General features: G+C 36.4%; 1 long non-coding RNA gene across 3 annotated transcripts in view; it reads right to left on the minus strand.

The window, feature by feature from the left end:
* Window positions 1-543: 543 nt before the first annotated feature.
* Window positions 544-20,943, minus strand: part of LOC138144016 (uncharacterized) — a 105,905-nt gene continuing 85,505 nt past the window's right edge. Inside the window, exons 4-5 of one of the 3 annotated variants that reach the window (XR_011163846.1) lie at window positions 18,683-18,756; window positions 18,354-18,478 (exon numbers count right to left, since the gene is read on the minus strand). This is a non-coding gene — a long non-coding RNA (uncharacterized lncRNA). Of the gene's footprint in view, window positions 2,212-18,353; window positions 18,479-18,682; window positions 18,757-20,943 lie in introns of those variants that run through there. The other 2 variants (XR_011163847.1, XR_011163845.1) reach the window with 2 other exon arrangements.

Genomic DNA, 20,943 nt, shown 5'->3' on the forward strand with positions numbered 1-20,943 from the left:
GAGTCTCTGAGAGGTTGACTTGTGCAAGATTACCCAGCTAGTTAGTTATTAACAAAGTTGGAAGTAAAGCTAACTTTTCAGTCCTTCCAATGAGCAACATTGCTCTTTTAACACAACTGGATTAAATATCTAACCCAAACCTCTCATTATAAAGATAGTAAAAGGATGATTGAGAGAAGCTAAATAATGTGCCAAGCTCACACTGTTATTTAGTTGGGAGCAATAGGAAATAGGACTAGACCTGATGATTCCCAGACCAGTTCTATTTTGTATTATATCATGCTATTCCTTGGGCAGCTAGGTGGTGCCATGGATAGAGCACAGGGTCTGGAGTCCAGAAGATTCATCTTCCTGACTTCAGATGTGGCTTTGGACATTTAAACTAGCTTTCTGACACTGAGCAAGTCAATTATTCCATTTGCCTCAGTTTTCACATTTGTAAAAATATCTGGAGAAGAAAATAGAAAACTGCTCTAGTATCTTTGCCAAGAAAATGCCAAATGGGGTTATGAAGAGTTCATCATGACTGAAAAATTTAAAAAAATGTTCCTTGATTAAAAGAAAAAAAGAAAAGAAAGTTGGACACAATTCAATTCATTTGAACATAATCATTGTTTTATTAGAGTTTAGGGATATCTGGGGAAATTTCTGCTCCCAAGGAGCAAGGGTAAACAACATAAATAGATGAGTAAATAGAAAATCTATGCCACATAAAGTACAAGCAATTTGATAGAGAAAAACCAATCTGAAAGTTCGGGACTAATAAATCACCCCTTGCAAAAGAAACAAGAAGTTATTTGAAATGAGACAAGATAAAAAATATAAACTTTTCTTCAAGGGAAAGGATCCACAAAAATTTTCATCAATTTATTCAGTGATGAAATAGTTTCTAAGTCCCCTAATTAGTCATCTCAGCTGTTACAACCATGTAATAATAACACACATAGGTGATAAGAATCAATGGCATCTCCTATTACAATTCCCCTTGATGAGGGATGGCTCCCAATAAGTTCAGCAGGAATTCTGATCTTATCTAAAACCAGAACCTGTGATTCAGTCTGGAAAGAATTCAGCTCAGGCTTAATTGGAGTCAGAGTTGAAAAAGTTTATTATATGCCTTAAAGCGGGCAAGGATCCTTAGGGGACCTGCAACCTTAAAGGGTAGAATTAAGGTTTATATAGAATCATCCATAGTAGAACCAGTGCCAATTATGCTAACTAGGTGATTAAGGGTGGGATTAGGGAGGAGTTAAAGTGGGGCCAGTGTGATGTAACTGTGCAGGTGTATTGCCCATGATTCACTGGGAAAAAGCCCAAGGTGGGGCTACCTAGAGGTGTGGTTTTAGGCTTGAGACTTCACTAAGTCAGCAAGCAATCAAGGGCTGATGGAGAAGTGCCCAGTCTGCTACCCATCAGTGTCACATTTGACAGGATTGATGTCTGGGAAGGATTGATGTCTGGGAACCAAGGTTAACTGGAGACTCAGTGGATAATAGGCAAAGGAGTTAACCCAGAGATAGGGTCCTGAAAGATTCATTGAGGCAGCCAAGGAGTCAACCTAGAGATAGGGTACTGAAGAATTCATGGGGGCAAGGAGACCCTATGCAGGGGGGAGATAATAGTTGCCTAAGCTGGAATGTTTATACATACTTTTGTGAAGGATTGATAGGTATAGCTTGTTAGGGTTTCAAGGATGAGATAAATAATTCATGAGTTGTTGCTGGGCACAATTAATGCTTTGAAGCTAGGGGCAGGAGGAGGGGAGGAAGGGACAGAGTTAATGCTCTGAGACTGGGGATGGAAGGTGGGGAAGGAGTGTGATTTTACAAACTGGTTTTACCAATTGATGTTACAAAGTTTTACAGACTGATGTTACAAATATGGATCCCAAGCACCCCATCATTACTGATGTTACAAATAGGTATTACAAATTGAGTTTACAAATAGATTTTACAAACATAGATCCCAAGCACCCCATCATTCCCCCCTTAAACAGATGATACCCAAATTCATTTGGGGACAAGGGCGATGATCCCCACTTCCTGATCTGCTTCTCACTGGGAAGGGGTGTACAGCTGTCTCTGCCTCTCAGGGTACCATTGTTAAAGGGGTGGGGTCTGTAGCCAGTGTCCAGAACGTGGCCGATATCAGGTCAAGGGGGTGATGGGTCATGGTCTTGGAGAGTGGTTGGTACTCAGACTGAGATGTTACCTGCAAGTGAAGGGTGCTGAGCTTAAAAGACACAAATCTAGCAAAGAGATTAAACAAACAAGGGCCAAAAAGGAATAAGAGAAAATTGACCAGAAGTGGGGTGAGTATGGGCTAGTATAATCCATTACTCAGACTATTTCACTGTCCTTTTCAGTTTCCCATAGACAAGATACCTCATAAGTCTTTATTCTTTTACTAGCATAATTTTACTGCCTTTAACAAAAGAGGTTCCTCACTTGAACCTCACAGCTAGATAGTAGACATACATCCTTGTTTCACAAAGCTTGTTTATACTCTGTTTATATTTACTCTGGAAGAAAGAGATACTTCAGAAATTGAATCTTTTACATGTACATTCAGTTACAAATGTTAACTTTTGCTTAGATAATGGAATAACTACAAATTCAGATCAAAACAGCAAGATCTCTTCTGCTTTACAACTCATTACATTAATTTAGCAATAAATTTATCTTGCAAATGAAAATTTTAATAGGTCTTTTGGAATCACACTAGAGATTTAAAAATTTCTTCTAAAAGTATTTTTCGTTTTAAAACAGTTTCAAGATTTATAAAAGACCATTAACCTTTTATGAAGAAAGTTGAAAACTTTCAAAATGATCTTAAGGAGTTTGCATAACTTTCTGCACATGTTCTAATTTTAGATGAAAATAATATTAGATTTTCCAGTAAGCTAACACGAAAGAGCTCACATCTTTTGCTGACTACTTGCTCTGATCATAGAAACCTGCTATAGAAGAAAAAAAAGCAGGGACCTGTGACATTCCAAATATTACAGGATAAAAGATCCCTGGTTCTGTTTAAATTCAGGTTAGTTACAGATATCCAACCATACAGTGTCCATTCCATCTCAAAGCTATACTCAGGAATAAGTGGCGAACATTCCTTTTCAAAGGAACCCCATGGCTAAACTGAGCCAGGAGGGTTCCCATCCCAGATGGAGGTTAAGATTGTCCCTCCAGCCTTTAGGCCTTTACCAAATGCAGAGTTCCACCTGTCCACAGTACAGGATCACATTTCCTCTGAGTAGCTTGTGGCATTTTCTATCTGACACTTATTTATTGCAGATAACTATACCCAAATTCAAACTCAGAATAAAATTTAGTTATGGTCCCAAATGCCTTTTACCTTAAACAACAAGCCTCACCAATCACAGCTTAGAGCCAGTGATAATTATTTCTATTTTCATGGAGCTGCAATAAGCAATAAAGATTTGTCAGGTCTCACAACTGTAAGGAATTCCATTTACCATCTTTCCTTCTGAAATCTAACAGCCAATTTATAGAAATCCTTTTTAATCCTTGCAACTTCTTAGTAAGTTAGGTTCATTTAAAAACTACATGACTAAAAAAAAAGTTCTTTTTCCAATGACCTTGCTTAACAGAGATATTTTCCAGGGGATCTGGCAGTTTTACAACATCGTAAATGCAAGAGTGAATGGGAGAAGGGCTAATAATGATGCCCCTGCTTAGCCAGTTCTCATATATGCAGGACTACTGTTCTGAATGGGCAGAACTAGTAAGAATAAAGTTGTCACAATTTTAGGTTTTAGCATTAAAACAGTATCCCAAATAACTTAGTTAACAGTCTTACAATTTTAAACAATCTTAACTGAAAATTCCTTTTTAAACAAAGACAGACTAGGAAGCTTATAATTTCCCAAATTTCAATACTCCAAAACTTTAAGAGAAACTGCTTCTCATACAACATAGATAGTACTGCTGTTTACCAGTAACAATATCAATAACAATTATTATGTTCTTAAATTTGAATTTTGAAATAAAAACAAATGAATTACCAATCTGGTGACCTTAAAACTCCAATTTTTGAAGTTACACAGAACTAAAATCTTCTTGGTGATATACAACCAATCAGCTTACCACTAGAAATCAATTACAATCTGGAATCTCACATAGATGGTGAATGTAGTGATCCATAAACCTTCAAATTAACATAAATACATACTTAGATGAGGCAAGCTTGAAAACTACATGCCTATATTTTTCTTTCCACTTTTTTTTTCTCTTTGGCTCAATAAGAATTCTACAAAATTGCCTTTCCAATTCACTGTGCACAGAAATAATTCATTTCATCATTAGTAATATGGAAACTATAACTTTAAATCACAGCATATTTCCAGAATAACCAAAAAGTTAAATGAACAATCAGCTATCACAGTAAATATCAGCAGTATTATCACTACCTGTTTGTATCCCAAATGTAACAGCTTTCAATCATCAGATATCATAACATAAAAAAATCCAATTCACATGAAATAAGCATTTTAACATAGGGTTAGCAGAATTGATAAAGTAACATAGCTAGTTTTACACAACTTTTTTCTCCATCTTTTAGTTTCAACAGAATTCAGATTGAAAACTGCTTTATGTAACACCATTTCTGGTTCCCAATGGTCACATAATTTTTATAGTATAAGAGGATTTGACAATTTACAGTTACCATAATAACACAATGATATCATGACATTAATTGCATTTCAAATTCATCACATAAAAAGTATTGATACAAAATTAGGCTCACCAACTGCAGAGGCTTTTCTCCTCTCCCCATAATTGTAGAGTCTGGTTGTGGACCCAGGGCTTTGAAAAGAGAGAGGGTCATCTGGATGCCTAGTGTGGACTTCAGGGTACCCAGGGGCCCAGGGCTATTGCCAGTGGGGCCCTCGATATAGCTGCTATGCCTCCCCCCATCTTTTTCTTTTCTTCAGGTGGGGGAAGGTAACTCAAATTTCCTACTACTCTTCAGCACTCTCATTCCTTGTCTGATCTGGTGAGAGAGTCTTTACAAAATCTGCTCAAATGTTTTTAGCTATTCTAATTTTTACTCCAATAAATTTTATGTGTCCGCTCCTTAGAAACTTCTTTGAAATTGATAGCTTTGCCTTCTCTAGCAAGGGGAGGGTGAGTGGTGCCTACTTCCTTATCCCAGTTCTAGACAACCTAAAAACCTCACCTTTTCATATAAAATCTTAGAAAATATTCCAATTTGCCTAAATGCCAAATAGTAGAATGAATTTTGACTTATCTTTAGCATCAAATTAGGAGTGACACTTTTCAAAAATGACCAGAATGCATTCAGTTGCCTTTCAGTTGCATTCTCTTACACAAAACTTTCCCCTTTTGGGTGAGGCAGGAAATAGTTAAATGTTGGTCTGCCTGCCTCTTTGATCTGAGGGAGAAGATTCCCTCCCTTTTTTATTGCTTCTCCTCACTCCACTTGGCCAGTGTGGAATGAAGAGGAGGAGATTTTCAAACTTTTAAAGATCTTAAAACTTCTGTTCACACTTTTCAATAGCAACTAATTTACATTTATCTTAATTTCCTACCCATGTTCCTTTCTTTGCTACATGCTTAAACTTTCTTGCTTTTACTAGTGTCTATTCATCCTTTTGTTGGACTTTGATTAAAGCCCCTTTAAAACCACACACTTTTATTTCTCTCTAATTCTTACCTAACATATCTCCTTTACTCTTTCATTTGCATTTATTTACCATCAATAACCTAAACAAGACAATATTTTGCTCTCTTTCTCTCCCTCTCCAGCCTGCATTCAGCAGCAGGGGAAAGGAGGAGGAGGGAAAGAGATATCAGCATTTCAAAGGAATGTCCTGCAGTCCAGCTGCAGTTTAAAGCTTAGAGGTTTCAGATTACTCACACACACTCATTCACACAGAAACAGAGACAGAGAGAGAGAGAGAGAAGCTGACAGGAAGATTCAAAAGCTCACAGAGGATTTCTGTAAGCCCCAGCACAAATCACATATTTGCGTGACCCTCCAGATAGATGTCAATGGGGGGTCAGGTAAGATTGCTTTGAGATAACCTAGGCACAGATCCCCAAGTGTAGGGGGAAGCTGGCCCATCCTTTCTATTTGAGGTCTTGAAGACCGAGTTTGTTTTTTTTTTTCAGTTGTACAAAAAATATTCCAGAGGTGAGTCATGGGGTATGGAGTGAGATTGAACCATCCTTTCTCCTGCCCTCAAACTAGAGTCACTGCAGCCTGCTTTTCCCTGATGTCTCATGAGAAAAACCTTGCCTAAAAAAATATATGTGTATATTTTTTTAGACCTGTACACACTTGTCCCTTTAGACCTGTAGACAGGGAGTCCCCCGTCCATGTGGGATGTGTCCAGGGTCTATTAAAAAATAGACTGGATTCCACTCTGCCCAGACCTAAACCATCCAATCAAGCCTTACTAGGTGCTTAAATGGAGAACCCGGCATACAGGATGAGAGGGAAGAGGTAAAGGGGGTTTACCAGAACTCCAAGAAAACTTGAGACCACAGACTTTCCTTCTGGCTGGCTCACCAAAATGATGAGGCTACCAATAGGTTCAACAGGAACTCTGATCTTATCTAAGAACAGAACCTGTGATTCAGTCTGGAAAGAATTCAGCTCAGGCTTAATTGGAGTCAGAGTTGAAAAAGTTTATTATATGCCTTAAAGCGGGCAAGGATCCTTAGGGGACCTGCAACCTTAAAGGGTAGAATTAAAGTTTATATAGAATCATCCATAGTAGAACCAGTGCCAATTATGCTAACTAGGTGATTAAGGGTGGGATTAGGGAGGAGTTAAAGTGGGGCCAGTGTGATGTAACTGTGCAGGTGTATTGCCCATGATTCACTGGGAAAAAGCCCAAGGTGGGGCTACCTAGAGGTGTGGTTTTAGGCTTGAGACTTCACTAAGTCAGCAAGCAATCAAGAGCTGATGGAGAAGTGCCCAGTCTGCTACCCATCAGTGTCACGTTTGACAGGATTGATGTCTGGGAAGGATTGATGTCTGGAAACCAAGGTTAACTGGAGACTCAGTGGATAATAGGCAAAGGAGTTAACCCAGAGATAGGGTCCTGAAAGATTCATTGAGGCAGCCAAGGAGTCAACCTAGAGATAGGGTACTGAAGAATTCATGGGGGCAAGGAGACACTATGCAGGGGGGAGATAATAGTTGCCTAAGCTGGAATGTTTTTACATACTTTTGTGAAGGATTGATAGGTATAGCTTGTTAGGGTTTCAAGGATGAGATAAATAATTCATGAGTTGTTGCTGGGCACAATTAATGCTTTGAAGCTAGGGGCAGGAGGAGGGGAGGAAGGGACAGAGTTAATGCTCTGAGACTGGGGATGGAGGGTGGGGAAGGAGTGTGATTTTACAAACTGGTTTTACCAATTGATGTTACAAAGTTTTATAGACTGATGTTACAAATATAGATCTGAAGCACCCCATCACCCCTCTTCAATGAGAACAATAAAAAAAGGAAAACAATTTATTGAGTGACATTAAATAACAGAAACCATTACAACACTTGTCCTTTTAGTAGCCCTCAATAAAAAATTAATTTTTAACTGTTAGCCAAATGTGATGGCAGAAGAGAGCCCTTCAGTAACCCTGGTAGAGGACATAGCTTTTAAGCTGTCTATAGACTCCAGAAGCAGTGAAATGTTTGAAAGGGAAGAATATGGATTGGCAGAATTGCTTGATCTCTGCTTCAAGGGCAGAATTGAACTCATGCTCCTAGACAATGCAGATGTAGATCACTGGAAGGATATTCTCATAAACATTGCAATGTGGAATGTGAGCCAGTTATACTCCCCTCTGCTCTCCATCTCCTCCTTCCTCTGCTACCTCTCTGGATTCAGCTGCAGACCCTGCACATTTCGTGGTGTCACTAGCAGAGAATTGCAGGAAGAGATTTCCCTAATAAGTTCAGGGACCTTCATGAATTCAATAGCCGATGATTTTATTCCATTTCACAGTTGCAAGACATTTTCCTGCCAATTATCTTATTTCTTTTGATTAATAAATATCCATTGTGTGCCTACTATGTGCCAGTCACTGTCCTGGGTCTTATGGGATGTAAAAAGAGGAAAAAGAGAATCCTTACAATTAAGGAACTCTTTATAAGTAGGGGGAGATAACATGGAACATGCATAGATAGGTAGGTAGATAGATAGATAGATAGATAGATAGATAGATAGATAGATAGATAGATAGATAGATAGACACACACACACATACATAAATATGTATTACACATGTGTGTGCACACAGAAAGCAAAACATATATAGGAGAAATGTGAAATAATTAATATAGAAAGGCACTGGAATTAAGAGGAGTTGGGGAAGGTTTGTAGTAAAAGAAAGTATTTTACTTGAGACTTAAAACAAGCCAAGGAGGTCACTAGGCAGAGGAGAAGAGGGAGAGCATTCCAGGCATGGGGAATAGCCGGAAAAAATGACCAGAGCTGAGAGATGGAGTGCCTTGTTTGTGGAACAAGAAGTGCTATTGAATCAGAGTATGTGGTGGTAAGGGTAAATTACGAAAGGTTTTGAATGTCAAAGATTCCAGTTTGAATTTGATTCTGAAGTTACTAGGGAGCCACTGATATTTATTTGTTTGGGGTGGGTGGTGGTGTGATATTATTGGACTTGTGCTTTGGGAAAATCTCATTGGTTATTTAATGGAGGTTGTTTTGAAGCGGAGAAGAGGCAGGCCAATCCACCATCAGGCTATTATAATAATCCACATATGAGGTGATGAGGAACTGCATTACAGCAGTGATAGCATCAGAAAAGAGGAGGTGTATTGGAGAGATATTGTAGAGTGAAATAAAAGGGAATTTCACTTCAATTTAGGAAAAAAAGGGTCAAACATAGGCTTTGGTATTTGCTAGGAATGTGGCTGCTGGGAAGTTATTCTGCTTCTTCTCTCACTTCTGCTTCCTTTGCTACACTCATGAGGCTCCTACTCTAATGGAGATGCTTATTATCCCACTTAAACTTTTACAGTACTCTCTGAACTAGTATCCTGATTTCTTTTCTCTCTCACTCTCATGGGAGTGGGAAAATTCATTCATGATACAGATGCCAACATGATTCTCTTCAGGTCAATGTTGGATCATGCTCAACATTTTTCAATGGCTTCTAATTGCCTCTAGGACAAACCACAAACATTTTAGCCTAGTATTTAAATCCCTCCATAATTTGGCTTAGATCAGCTTCAGCTTACATTATTGTTCTTATTCATTTTATGTTCTAGTCAAACTGGGCTACTAGTTATTGACTGAGCCCAAAATGCTCTTGCTCACATTTGGAACTTTGTATATGACTAAAAAATACTCCCTTTTCCTCTCTGCCTTTCTGAATCCCCCTCCTTCAGCTCCGACACTGCCACCTCAAAGAATCTTGCCCCCTTTCGCCTGACGGAAGTGCACACTCCACTCTCAAATTTTCCTAAAACAATGTTTGAATATATTTCCTTCCACCATGATTTCTTCCTACTTATCTGTGTTCATTTGATATATCTATTCACTTTCCATCTCAGGAAGTTGTAAGCAATTTAACAGCAAGGGCCATTTTGGGGGTCTTTGTATCCTCATTATCAATGAAATACTTAATAAATATATGTGTAGCATGAATGACCTAAATCTCTCTGACTCTCAGTATTCTTATATGTAAAAATAGAATAATATTTGCATTATCTTTCTCATGAAAAGTGTTGCCATGGAAAAGTTTTTATAAACACTGAAGTAAATGTCGGTTATTTTCATAAGGGGAATCAAGATTAGATTTCAGATGAAAATAATTCCCCTGCCTTATCTAAAAGTTTCCCATATTTAGGATTAATACTGTATATCATCAAGGGCAGCTAAGTGGTGCAGAAGATAAGACACTGGGCTTGGACTTAAGATGATTCTTCTTCATGAGTTCAAATCTGACCTCTCACACTGACTATCTGTGTGACCTTGGGCAAGACCCTGTTTGCCTCGGTTTCCACATTTATAAAAGTGAACTGGAGAATGAAACAGAAAATCATTATAGTATATTTGCCAAGAAATCCTCAAAATGGTGTCACAACTAGTTGGATATAACTAAACAAACACAACTGTACATCATCAGACTTCAAATTCTATATGGTTTTCATGGATCTGTGAAGTCAACCATGTTTATCTCGCCACTGCTGGTGTAAAAAAGCAACCAATCAAATGAGAATGGGAAGAATTCCTCTAAATCTTTTAATATTCTGTAGATTTCAGGACAATAATTGAGTTGAGCATGTGTTACCCATTTTCTTGCTGATGACCAGACCCTTTCCATTTTTTATTGTATATATCCTTCATAATTTTTTGCCCCATATCTTTAGTGTAAGACATTATTGATTATAAAATGCAACTCTATTGACCATCCATCTCCCATTGTGTCCTTTTTGCCAATCCATAATTAAGATACTATCAAGGATGCCTAAGCAGGCACAATTTGAACACTTGAGGATTTTATACCTCAGTTTCTGAAAGCAATCATTACAGAACTCCAAGAATGGCTTGAGCAATAAAAGCATCATTGGTATATGTAAGTAACCTCCCAAAGAGACTACTTTGAAGGGAACACTCTCATTTTAATTTATAAATTCTGATATATTTATTATATTTGCTTATCATGGACTTCTGTGTCATTAAATGATATGTGACACTTCCATTATATAGCCTTCCTAATTATCATAATGTTTATCCCATTCATAAAAGCAGGTAGCAAATTGTTTATGTACAACCAAATTGGTTTTTCTTGGCTAATTCTATTTTCCATACTCTAATAATGAAGAATCTGCAGAAAATTGCATGAACTGACTAATGAGTTTTGGATTTGAAAAAAAAAGTTTTGTGAATATTTACGGAACAAACATATGAATGCAATAATGAATTATTTAAAAAAAATGGTTGTTTTGTTAAATTTAGCAGAAAACAGTTGACTCCATGACACAAATTTCATTACAAATCACAATATTTGTCTTTCTATAAAGTTAATTCCATATAACTTCAGAAAAAAATTTCTTTGAGTAACTGCTAGCCCAATTCTTTACCAAATGACCAGGAACACCTTTCCATATTTACCTACATTTTTTTTTCTCAGAAATTAGAAATTGTGTTTCAATGAAATGGATGGAGTGACAGAATATAAGATTTCTGAAGAATTATATTTGTGGGTCACCCAGAGAGCAATAGAAAAGTAAATGGTTGGCATAAGTAGGCAGCAATATGTTACTAACCAAGATTTTCATAAAAGAAACAGAAAAAAATAATATGCCATTAAAGAAATGTATGACTGGAGAAAGTAATTAAGTAGTTAGAGAGAGGGAGAGATGAAAAATTTAAATCTCTTATATCCTATTAGTATCTGTGCAACAGATCATGTTAACTAGACCCTCTAAGGCAGTGGTTTCAAACTCATACGACAACAGGGTCCACTAAGCCGTACATAAAGAAACCCGTAGTATAGATTTAGAAAAGCATAAATTAATGCTGTCCATGTTGTACTATATTTTTAATATTGTTAAATATTTCTTAGTTATATTTTAATCTGATTTTAGCCTCTCTGATAGGTGTTGCAGCTAGTGAGTAGTGGAAAGATTTAAGGAAGGTTTTGCTCTAAGGAATGTTTAACATGAAGATGTGAGCAAGAGGTAAACGGATTGAGGTGGTATGGATTGGTTGTGAGCTGTACCATTGGAAGAAGAAGCTATGTTAGTGAAATTAATTCTCTATCAAAGCGTACAAAACATAAAAGATCTGTTGCTTTACCTAGTTTTTCTTTCCCTGGTTGACTATTGACTCCTCCCTCAAAATCACTTTTTGATACTTTGATTTAGGAGTAATTCCAGGTGGCAAAATGGACTTGCACATCAAATTCTACCTGAAATGTAGCTTCCTGCCAAAATTATAGGACACATTAATAAGAGGGAACTTGAAGAAATAAAAAAGGAAGGTCACTAAAAGCCATCTTGTGTTCTTGAAGAACACATAATACTAGTCATATTTCATTTCTGTTTGCCGGCATTATTGGATTTTTAGACCAAGGCAATATCTTTAATATTGAATACCTTTTAACCAAGTTTATCCACTATATTCTATGGACTGCCTGCAGAAATATGGACAAGATGAAGGCATAGTCAGTCTTATTTGGTATTGGTTGTCCAACAGGACCCAATGAATTGTTATTAATGAATCAAGTGAGGTCAAGTTGTAGACAACTCTGTCTTTGCACCTGTTTTGTTCAACAGTTTTAGCCATTTGCATAATTGCATAGGTGACATGCTTATCAAATTGACAAATAATATAAAGTAAGGAGGGATAGTTAAATTTAAAGAATCAATTCAGATTATAAAGGATCTTAGGGGCCATTTCCCTTAGAATTTAATTCCCTCAGAAAATGAGGAATGGAGTGGTTATATGATAACAAGGATTTTGAATCAGCCAGGTCTTCCTAATTCAAGTATATTGATCACTAAGTAAGGTCTACCTCTTAAAAATGCATTAAAGGGTTTTAAACAAACAAACAAAAATCTTGATTCATTTGAACATGTAAATCTAACTAGATAAGATATAGTATTGAAATTCCCATGGCCTCATATACTAAGCCCCTGTATGTAACAAGTTTGGAAAATTACTAAATTCTTCCTAAACTTGTTGGTGCTTAGCCAGGAGCCCCTCTCTTATGAAAAACAGACCTGGCCATACTTCCTGATAAGATGTCAGAATGATCCTGGACATCTGGGTCCCACAATAAATCAGGATAAGGACTATACAACTGTCCAGACCAAGGCCTGGCTACAACGGATGTGCTTATCTACCATTGTCAGACTAAATTTACTTCCCACAGGACTAACTTTATTTCCCACACCTATTTTTGTGGTTTTTTGACTTTAAATATTCCCCCTTTCCTGATGGTCAGGACAGCTCTCCTAAGGTTTCCTTGGGAGACTGTGGCTGGCCAGGTCAATAAACTGATGCTCAAAACTATTGGCTTGGCTTGGGTCATTTCTCTCAGCCTGTCTATTTCAGTATGATAAATTTGAGTTCTTATATTTGAGTGAAATCATTAATAGACAAAGACAGGAGACATGCAAATGGAAAGAAATTCAGGGGAAAAATAAAAGACTTGAAATTTTAATAGATTGAAAGCTTAACAGATATGTGCAGTAGCTGTCAAACCAACCATTTCAAACTTGGGCTTCATTAATAGAAATAAAGCGTCCAGACCAAGGAACATGAGTGTCCTGCTATACAATTGACCTTGATCAGAGAGCATCTGGAGTATACTGTCCAATTTCAGAAACCATATCTTAAAAGAACACTTACAATCTGGATCAGGTCCAAAGAAGAACAACCAGGATGGTGAAACAACTTGTTTGATAAGTCCATGCTTTGTGAAAATCTTTTGAAAGACCCAGTGATTTTTTTTTCTGTTGGAGAATAAAATTTCTTTGTTTGCTGGTAGAGGAGGTTGATCAGAGGAAGGAGAAAACATGATCATTGTCCTTATATATTTGAAGGATATGGGCTTTTTCTGCTGAACTCTGAAAGACAAAACTTCTCCCAATAGATAGAATTTACAAGGAAGCAGATTTCATCTTGAAATCAAGAAAATATTTCATAACAATTAGTGGTGACCAATGGTAAAATTGGATGTGTCAGAACACATTCAGGACCCTGCTCAAGGATTTTTAGCCAAGGTTAAAAGTCCTCTTGCATACGAATGATATTGTGAGCCGGATGTGTTCCTTACCCACTGATTGAATCCATTCCCTTTGGAGGATTAGATGTATTCCATTGAGATGAAAATTGAGTGTAATGACCCAAAACAGTGTCCCTCAAATGTTTGAATTATTCCCAGAAAAGAGCTCAAACTTTCAATCTTTTTGGTCAAAAGATAAGTAATTAAACATTCTGTTAAATCATGCCCTCATCTTAAGTGTCAAGTAAGATTAAAAAAAATAATAAATCCTTCTGCCTCTTTTCCTTGTTGTGCTTATAAAAATACATTAACATAAAAATACAATAACATAAAGTAATGAAAAATAAATATAAGATATTCATATTATTCTTTTCATCTATATAGAAAATTAAAAACAAAGCCTGGATTTTTAGAATTAATTTGGGCTTTCCCATGCTCCTAACCTGAAAGCATGATTTTTAAAAGGTCAATGATATTCATTCCTAGTAGTAAAAAGAAAAAAATTCTCTCCTTTCCCCCTTTCCCACTCCAAAATATGATTTGAAAGTTTTTTTTACACTGTGTTGTAGTATAATATAGACTCACACTGACATTTGATAAAGAAGAAAAGAAAATAAACTTATCATTTTATTTTTTTCTTAAACCTCAGATCTCCCATCTTTTGAAGTTCCATTAATATTCTGCTGTATGTGTTACATATGTAAGAAAATGATGAATATCATTTATTTACCCTACTGTAATAGTTATTCTGTTGCTTAGGGGGAAGTATCCTGTTGTCTTCAAGAAATTCTTCTTTTTCCATTTTTTCTTGATTATTAAAACACAAACAACAGCAGTATTATAATTTGAATTATATTGATGCTTTGCAAGAGATTTTAAATTCTTGTGTGGAAGCAAAGCTTAGTCTGAAAAAAGAAATTACTAATAAAGAATTTTTTATTGGTCTCCAATTGTTCATAGTTTTCTCTACCATGCTAAGCATTTTTAAATATTTCAAGAAGGCAAAACTAAAGAAGGTAGGGAATGCTTTAAGCTCAATGCTAGAAGTTTCAGAATTTGTTAGAAGACAAATTATCCAAACAGCAAATACTCCTAAATCATTTTTTAGTAAATTTAGATTTTTAAATAGCCAAATTAGGTAAAGGGTAGAAGCAGAAGCAAGCATTTAAAAATACAATTGCTTGTTATTCATATTGGACACCTGATGCAATTTTTTTTAAAGCCAATGAACATACTTCTATATCAGAAAATAAATGTGTGCGGGCACAGGGGATTGCATCTAACTTCATTGAAGTAAATATATTTTCAGAGGGGCATAAAATTTCAGCAGTAATTGTAAACACATTAAGGGTATGGATAATTTTTGGTCTCTTATTTTGACCCCATTTCTTTTCAGAGTACCTAGGATATTATAAGCATTTAATAAATGTTTATTTACTGACCTTGCCACTACACACACACACACACACACACACACACACATGTTCTTCAACCTCCAACCATTGCAGTTGTCCTTTTGGAATTTTTTTCTACTCTAAATGTAGCCTAACAGACTGACATTACATCACTGTACATATTCCTCACATTATGGTCATTTTCTTACTGTTGTAAGGTAAATGCTTTATCTCGATGGCATGCCTAAAATTGGATAGGAGCTCACAAGCTATCCTGAACCACCTACTTGATAGTGGTTAGTACAGGAATCATGATATGGGATAGTAACTCTGCAGGTTCATTAAGGAGGTGAATTTAACACCATGTTAGAAAGAACTCATGTCAGCAGGAGTGAATAGTCATTGGAATAAGTTATCCAGGAAAATGAATGTGAATTGGTTTAATATACTTTGCTACCTTATTCTCTTAGCAAAACTGAATTAGGGAATTTCTAGAATCTGAATGCAGCTCTTGAGATTGTGCTGTATAATGATTTCTTAATAGCAATTCTGCATGTCATCTCTAGCCCCAAGCTAAAAATAGGCTTTCTCTCCTACAGAAGTGTCCCTTCTTCCACCTGAAAGGAATAGATAAGTTTTTTTGAAAAATTTGTCAACGTGAAAAAAAAAAAGCCCAGCTTTTGAACTGAATTCCCTGCTGTAGAGAAAGTCTTTTTTTTATCAAGGGACAGATGCACAGCAGAGATGGATTTTAAGAGTGAAGTTGACAAATGTTTACTATTTAAAACAGAAACTAGAACATATTTCTATAACTTACCTCAAAAGCAATACACATGTGAAACTCATTGATATAATTGGGAGTGATGAGAGACAGGATGACAGAGATGAGAATATAAAAAAAAAACACCAAAACATACTTTCTCTTTATATTAAGAATAGGGAATTTAAAATTTTCCTAAAATACTTTGTTCATGCCTATATCATAAAGTGGAGAAAATATTTCTAGGTCAGGACATTTGGGTTTCTGTTTCCAAGTTTTTCTATCAAATAAGGTGGAAAACTGACATGCCTCAATTTCCTACTCCCTAAAAATGAAGGGCCTGATATTATCTTAAAATCCCTTTCACCTACACATATTCTATTTTTGAATGAACAAAATTCTATTTTTTCTACTTTTCCCCTCAACCTGACCCTATTTGAAAAAGAAAGGGAAGAAAAAAGAAAGAAATGGAGGGGAGAAAGAAGTACAGAAACAAGGAAGAAATGGGAGAGAGAAAGATGGAAGGAAATAGGAAGGAAGAAAGATAAAAACCTTGGAAAAAATAGTTCAATCATTTTTTAACAGGGATGGGAACAGGGAACAATGGGAACTTGGGATGATGTATTGACTTACATATAAATTGGACTTAAGTGAGGCATAGTTACACAAAGTCATCAGCCTCACTCTCTCTTCCGGAGCTATTAAAGTCAAGTGGCAAGGCAAAAATCAAGAGAACTATTGACATCTCTGGATGCAGTAGATGACCTTGGTGATTTTGATATATGACCAAGATCTAAGCACTCCACTGTGGCTGCTTCAGCTGCCTTCATGGTTGTTAGAACTAAGTGTTCTCATCCATTCTGGTGGGGGAAATCTTCACATGCTTGGCGTAGATATGCCCCTAACTCACAAATGGGTTTGAGGCCTGTCTTCTAACAAATATACAGCCAAGGAAAAAAAAATTCTTTCATTGTCCATATCCAAAAATATTTATCTCTTTCTGTATTTTTTATCTATTTCATCTATATTAGGAGATGAGTAGCATACTTCATCCTTAGTCCTCTTGAAGTAATAGTTCAAAATATTTTGTCTTTTCAATGTTGTTGTGATTCTTTAAATTGTTTTCCTGGTTTTATTTACTTCTCATTGATTTAGAAAAATCTCCTCAGATTTCTCTCAGTCCATCCCTTTGATTATTTCTTGATGCATAATAATGTTCCTTTACATTCATATAACTTAGTGTGTTTAATCATTCCCTGATTGATGGGCACCCCTTAATTTTCCATTTTTTTTACCACTACAAGAACAGCAGGTATAAATATATTTTTGTACAGGTAGGTCATTTTCTTTTTCTTTGATTTCTTCTGAGCAAAGGTTTACCTGTGGTTTCTTTTAAATACGAAAGTATGCATCATTTATTAACATTTGCAGTGCTTCACTGCTGGTTCACTCTTCAATCTGCCACAACTCTATATAAGCTATCTTCTCTGACTGAGTATAACACCATTCTGAGACCTATGTGCTTACTGATGTAGCACTGCCTAGAGTTGCCATACCATAAGAAAACCCAGGCACATTGCTTGCTTCACTTCTAGCTAATTCTGATTCATCTGCACAAAAGTTACTTTGTAACTTTTATAATAAGGTCACTCTACTTCACTCCCTGTATTTTCCACCTTCCTTTCTCTTATTTCTCCTCCTCTGCTTTCCAACATTTCTTCATTCTTTGTCTTCTATTTATTCTTTATCATATATTCCATTTTTGTCTATCTATCTATCTACATGTATTTATCTCACTAATATCTGTCTGCCTATATATTTCATTCTGTAGTGGCAAATTGCATTCTAGAATAGCTGGATCAATTCACAGCTCCAGAAATATTCATTAATAAGCCTCCTTTGCTCTAGTCCCTCCAACATTTTTCTTTTTTTTTTTAATATCAGCTTTGTCAATCTGATAACTGTGAGGTAGGAACTCAGCATTACTTAAATTTACATTTCACATGGAAATCAAAATCACCCTGAGGTTTCACCTCACACTTTGCAATTTGGGAAAGGTGACAAAAGATGGGAATAGTTAATGTTAGAGAGTTTGCAGATAGATATGAATACTAGTAAATTATGTGCAGGAGCTATGAATCTGTGAAACTTTTTTGGGGAGCAATTTAGAATTATGTAAAAAAAAAGCAAGCAAATATCCACATCCTTGGATCCAGAGATTCCACTACTAGATGTATATTCCAAGGAAGCTATTGATAAGAAGTCCAAATGTTTATATTAGCAATTTTGTCATAGAAAAAAAAAACAAAAGCTGGAGGCAGAATGGAAGCCCATCAATTAGGGAACTGGTAAAGAAATTCTGCCTCATAAACATAATAAACAATTGCTCTGCTGTAAGAAATGATGAAAGCATGCATCAAATGCAAAATAAACAAAAGAGAGTCAAGGAAACAATATGTATGACCACAATAATGTAAATACAAGAATAACCATTAGAAAGACAAAAATGGACTTCCAGGAGCCAAGATGGTATAGTAAGCAAGAATTTGCTGTAGCGTTTCCTTATTCACCTACAAAAAAACAAACAAACAAAAAAACATAAAATAGTGACCAAAAACAAATCCTGGAACAGCTGAATCAGCAAAAAGATGGGGTGAAGCAATCTTTTAGCCCAAGAAACTTGGAAGATTGACAGAAAAGATCTGTTTCACGCAATTAAAAGTGGAATACAGTCCAGGATAGGAAGAGTGCAGCAAGGCAGGACCAAACTTTACCTTAGCATAACAGTGGGATATCCTGAGCCCCAGTGTGGTGAAGCAGGCAACCCCAGGACCAGGACACTTGTGCTCTTAACATAGAGAGGGGAATGGAAAGACATCAGCTCTGAAAACCACCACCACATGTTTTTGCATAGCCGTGGGCAAACAGAAAACCCCCTGAAGCCAGATTTCCACATGTTTCAGTACAACCCCAAGGAAAAGCAAAAACACCCCACCAACCTCAGCACACATCAGATACCATGACTAAGAACCCAACTTAGCTCCAGGTAAGTTGTCAGAATCCTATATCCTCCAGCAGTGCCAGCCATGCCCCAGAAAAAAAAAGGCATCCCATGGACCTCAGGGCAACATCAACAAAATACCAGACAAATAGCCAGGTAATGGTATGGCACAAAGGCTGAGACAGTACTTCTTCCACCCCAAAAAGGAAAGAGGCCAAAAAAGATAAGCAAAAAGAAAAAAAAATAATCTGATCAGAGAAAGTTACCATGGTGATGGGGAAGATCAAGATACAAACTCAGAAGAGGACAACAATGGCAAAACACCTATGAACAAAACCCAAATAAAAATGGGAAATGATCTCAAGCACAGAAAGAATGCATGGAAAAACTCAAAAGAGAGTGTAAACATCATACAAGGGATGTAGAAGAAAAATTGGGGGAAAATGAGTGGGATGCAAGAGAATTTTTTTAAAAAGAAAGTTAACAGTTTGGAAAAAGAAAATCACTGCTTAAAAATTAGAATGGGTCAAAGAGAAGAGGAGATACACACACAAAAAAATACTGAAGAAAATGAGTCTTTACAAAGTACATTTAGCCAAATGGAACAGGAAGCACAAAAGATTACTGAGAAAAAACAATTCCTTAAAAGTTAGAATTGACCAAGTAAAAACTAATGCCACTTTGAGACATCAAAAATGATTCAAACTCAAAGAATGAAAAAATAGAAGAAAATGTTAAATGCCTCATTGGAAAAACAACTGAACTGGAATATAGATTCTGGAGAGAAAATGTTAGAATCATTGACCTACTTGAAAGCCATAGTCAAAAGGAGGCCCTAGCATCTTTTAAGAAATTATCAAGGAAAAGTGCCCTGATATCCTGGTTGCAGAGGGTAAAATAGATGATGAAAGAATCAGCAGATCCCCATTGGGAAAGAGATCACAAAATAAAACTACAAGGAATATTATAGACAATATTCAGAATTAAAAGATCAAATAAAAAATGCTAAAAATAGGCAGAAAGAAAAAACTCAAATATTGGGGAGTCACAATTGGGATCACACAAATCTTGGCAGCTGCAACATTACAAGACCAGAATTCATGGAACATGATATTCCAAAAGGCAAAGGAACTAGGCATACAACCAAGAATCACTTACTCATCAAAATTAGAAATAATACATAAAGGGAAAATGAATGGTCATTCAAAAAAATAGAAGAATTTCAAGTTTTCACAAGGAGAAGACCAGAACTAAACCAAAAATTTGACCTTTAATCTCAAGGTACAATAGAAATATAAACAGGAAAAAAGGGAAAAGAAAATATAAGTGATTCAATGGACCTGAATTGCTTATATCCCTACATAAGAAAATGATACTTATAATTCTTAAAAACTATATTACTAATAGCTAGAAGGAATATACATAGACAGAGGGTATGGGTATAAGGTGAATTATAGGAAATGACCTAAAAAAATAAGGGATGAGAAATAGGAGTATACAGGGTGGATAAAATTGTCTCAAATAAGAGTTGAGAGAGACCTATTACAGTGGAGGGTGAGATGGGGTTGGCAATGGGCATCACTTGGACCTTACTCTCATCAGTATTGGCTCAAAAAGGGAAGCATATACACAATCAGCTGAATATACACATCTGTTTTACCCAATGAAGTAGGAGGGGAGGAGATCAAGTAAAGAGGAAGTGGGACTGAAGGAAGGGAGGTGTAATGTTAAGGGAATCTGAAGATCTTCCTTGACCCTTAATAGGCCCATGTGACCTGTTTGAGCTTGCCTCAGCCTGCAACTTGAGTCACATGGAGTCCATGGTGTGAGAAGTTTCCCAAAGGTGGATCAGGAAGGGTGGTGAGGCAGAGTTGAGAGTAAGGCAGAACTGAGGAAAGAACTGAGGCAGAGGTGTTGGCATGAGGGAGGAACTTTGCTTGGGGATCTTATTTGTGGGGAGGCCTAAGGGAGTGAAGGCTTGGGCATGGCAGCGCTTCCTCTATTGGTGATGTCCATAGACTTCTTTGTCACAAT

This window comes from Petaurus breviceps, unplaced genomic scaffold (genome assembly GCF_028583685.1).
Source record: "Petaurus breviceps papuanus isolate PSGF00001 unplaced genomic scaffold, PetGlider_PUasm1.0 90683, whole genome shotgun sequence".
Classification (NCBI taxonomy): Eukaryota; Metazoa; Chordata; class Mammalia; order Diprotodontia; family Petauridae; genus Petaurus; species Petaurus breviceps.